Raw genomic sequence first — 3,658 nt, 5'->3', positions numbered from 1 at the left:
GCATATGTACATCCACGACTAGAGATTCTTACATACGGTATCCTTCGATTCTTTGTGTTCTTTGTGAATGAAGAACATCAATCCAGAATCGACTTATTAAGACATGAACATGCACCGATTCTTGATTGACGTTTTTATGAAAAAATCAAATTTTTTCGGTGTTTACATTAGTTGATTTTCTCGGTTAATAAGATTAAACATATAGTATTAATCAACCGAATTAACACTAACTAATCAGAAATACATTAGCCGTTGACGAAAATAGTTGGCGAAGGAATCTTTGAGCTTACTTCAAAATAACACAATTTTATCCTTTAGTGTAGACCTCGAATAAATGGCGTAGGCCTCGAGCTAGCTCTGAATCATACTCTCCGGTACTGTTTTAGGAATTGTTCGGAAGGAATTAGCAACGCTGCTAATAGGAATTACTACTTTGCTTGGGGGCGTATCAAAGTCCAAATAAGCCAAAACATCTTTTTCCGTTGTATTGGTATCCCCCAAGCAACGCGGTGCTCCCCATTAGCATCCATGGGAATGAGCGCCCAACAAAACTCTTGGGAGTATAAAGTATAAACACTCCTAAAAGTCACCGGAGAACAATAACCAGAGTCCAGACTACCAGAGAGAATACAAATTCAAATTCGGAAAACCTGAATCAAGCATTTTCAATTTTACGATTATGAAGTTTGGTACATGGTAGATCTAAAAAGAACACTAGATGCGGAAGGACACTGTCTGCCAACAGGTACAGGTAAAACCATTTGCTTTACTCTCTTATTACAAGTTAAGTTATTCATTATCAAAACCATCAAACCCACCAAAACTACTGTACTGTACAAGAACAGTTCATGAAATGGAAAAGAACCCTAGCTGAATTACGTGTTTACATTAATATCAATTGAAACATGTTGGTCCATCTGAAAGAATTTTAGCTTTAGGGTTAAGTTCTAGGAAATTGAGTGCAAGCTGGGTAAGGGAGGCAGCCATCCGTGAAGAATCCTGGTATTCCGACTTGTGATTTCTCCAATTGAGAATTAATAGAGGGAGGGCTGGTTCGAATGCTGTTTTGCCACCAGGAGTTTATACGTCTCAAGATTTGAGAACGTTTGGGAAGGAGAGGGGTTGGTGTCATTATTTGGCAAGACATATGGTGCAATTTGTCGAATGTGGTTGTTTATAGTTATCAATATTTGCTTGATCCGAAAGTGGCTGGATTGTTTGCATATTGGAAGAGATGCAAATAGAATATGTTGTTGTGTTTGATGAAGTGCATAATATTGATAATGCATGTATTGAAGCACTTAGTGTGAGTGTAAGGCAGCAGACACTTGAAGGTGATACTAGGAATCTTAGCAAGATAGCTCACGAGATTGACAGGTTCAAGGCAGCTGATGCCAATGCGCAGCGTACAACAGACTCGTGGAAGGCTTAGCACAGAGGGGGGTACCTAGCTATCACAGATGCCTGGCACGCGAATCCTGCTTTGCCGGATGTATACTGAAGGAGGCTGTACCAGGAAACATATCCTGCTTTGCTGGATGATATACTGAAGGAGGCTGTACCAGGAAACATTCGAAAAGCAGAACATCTTCTAAATGTATTGCGAAGATTAGTACATTGCGGGGGCATCTGCAGAGTGAAAATGTCATAAAAGAGGAACCTACTGCGTTTGTTGCTTCAATCTATCCTCAGTCTGGAATTGACCAGAAACTGCTGCGATTTTGTTATGTTCGGCTACACTCTCTGATGATGACTCTAAAAATCACGGATACAGATGAATTTCAACATATCCAAACAGTATGTGCTTTTGCTACGCTCGTGGGGACTTACACTCGGGGCCTTTCAATTGTAATTGAACCCTTCGATGAGCGTATGCCACATATAGATGATCATGTATTGCAGCTTAGCTGTCATGACGCTTCAGTTGCCAAAAAACCTGTACTCGATCGGCCTCAATCAGTTGTGATAACATCTGGAACTGAGTCCTATTGGTCTCTACCCTTGTCTTCTGAATTTCAATCCAGTCATCAGCGAAGCTTTACAATGTTTATGACAAGGGATTGCATTTGCTCGTGCGCTTGTCCAGCTTCCACTAAGTACAAAGTTCGACATGAGGAGTGATCCAGGTGTTGTCAGGAATTATGGACGACTCTTGCTGGAGATGGTGGCTTCTGTTCCAGATGGAGTCTTTGTTTTTTTTTTGTTAGTTATTCATATATGGATGGCATCGTCAATAGTTGGGCTGAGATGGGAATCTTACAGGATATAATGCAGCAGACTCAGGATGTTGTGGTGACTACATTGGCTCTGAAAACTATCGAAGGGCTTGTGATTGCGGGAGAGATGCTGTCTTTTTCTCTGTTGCTAGGGGGAAAGTAGCGGAAGGTATAGACTTTGATCGACATTATGGGAGGCTTGTGATCACGTTGCGGTACCTTTTCAGTACACAATGAGCAGAATATTGCTTGCGCTTAGAGTATTTGCGGGTAATATTTCAGATAAAAAGGAGATTTTTTGACTTTTGATGCCTTGAGGCAAGCAGCTCAGTGTGTTGGTCGAGTCATTCGTTCAGAAGCAGATAATGGGATGATGATTTTTGCTGACAAAAGATATAGCAGACATGAAAAGCGGTCTAAGTTACCTGGGTGGGTACTGTCACATTTATGTGAAGCGCACCTCAACGTGAGCACCTACATGGCATTGCATATTGGAAGTGAGTTCCTAAGGAAGATGTCACAAACTTATGATAAGACTGGTGTTGAATGCAAAAGTACCCTGTTGTCAGATGAGGACTTGAAGAAGATGGTGCATAGCAACTCCAGTATGATTTTAAGGATGTCTTTCTTCATATAAAATTTTAGAGCAATTCAAAAACGTCACAGGTATGATTCTTACTACACTAACCTTGTCAGACTAGAGAACTCAGTCAAAAACGTCACAGGTATGATTCTTACTACACTGCGCCGAAGCTGTAAAACTGTAGTCAATACGTTGCTGCAGTATAAAAGATGCGATTTCTCTTTCGTCATCTGAATCTTTAGGGTCTCTATTGTTTCTCCATGGAATCCTTGTGTAAGATGATTTCAGTTTTTCCATTGCTGTAAATTATTCTAAACCTAGACACGATGATTAGAATAGTTTTTTCATGTTTGGTGTTATTAGGTGGTTTAGGGGTTTGGCTTGGTCTATATTGGAGGAGGCACTGGTTTAGGTGGTTTAGGGTTTAGCTTGTAGTACGTGGGGGCCAGTTTATCGCAAGTAGAATTTCTTTGGGTCAGTTAATTTGTTTGGGCCAACTGGTATATGAATTCGCAAGTAGGATCTTCTATTTTTTACCCCCTTAACGCAACTGGTGTATGAAAATAATGAAACATCATAGTAAGAACTCAGAATATTTAAACAAACTGGTATATGAAATTAAGAAATCAAAATCTAAATAATAAAATAAGAACTATCAATCTTGCTAGGAATTATCTAACTAAATAGTTATCTTGATCATTTACTAATAATAAATTCCTCATCAGTATCTAACCCAATGTCTTTCTATTGCTCCCATCTTTAATGGATCAGAAACTGGGTCTCATCTTGGCCATTAGGCAACGTGCGCTTCTCTTACGTTTTTTTTATTCCTTTCCGCTGTTTCTCCCATTGTTCATGG

At 39.8% G+C, this 3,658-nt stretch overlaps 1 pseudogene; it reads left to right on the top strand.

Annotated features, from left to right (window-relative positions):
- Positions 1–621: 621 nt before the first annotated feature.
- On the top strand, positions 622–3,266 carry LOC113317782 (annotated as a pseudogene).
- The last annotated feature ends 392 nt before the right edge of the window (positions 3,267–3,658 follow it).

This window comes from Papaver somniferum, chromosome 10, assembly GCF_003573695.1.
Source record: "Papaver somniferum cultivar HN1 chromosome 10, ASM357369v1, whole genome shotgun sequence".
Classification (NCBI taxonomy): Eukaryota; Viridiplantae; Streptophyta; class Magnoliopsida; order Ranunculales; family Papaveraceae; genus Papaver; species Papaver somniferum.
Note: the sequence above shows the minus strand (reverse complement) of the source record. Positions and strands in the feature narration are given on the sequence as shown.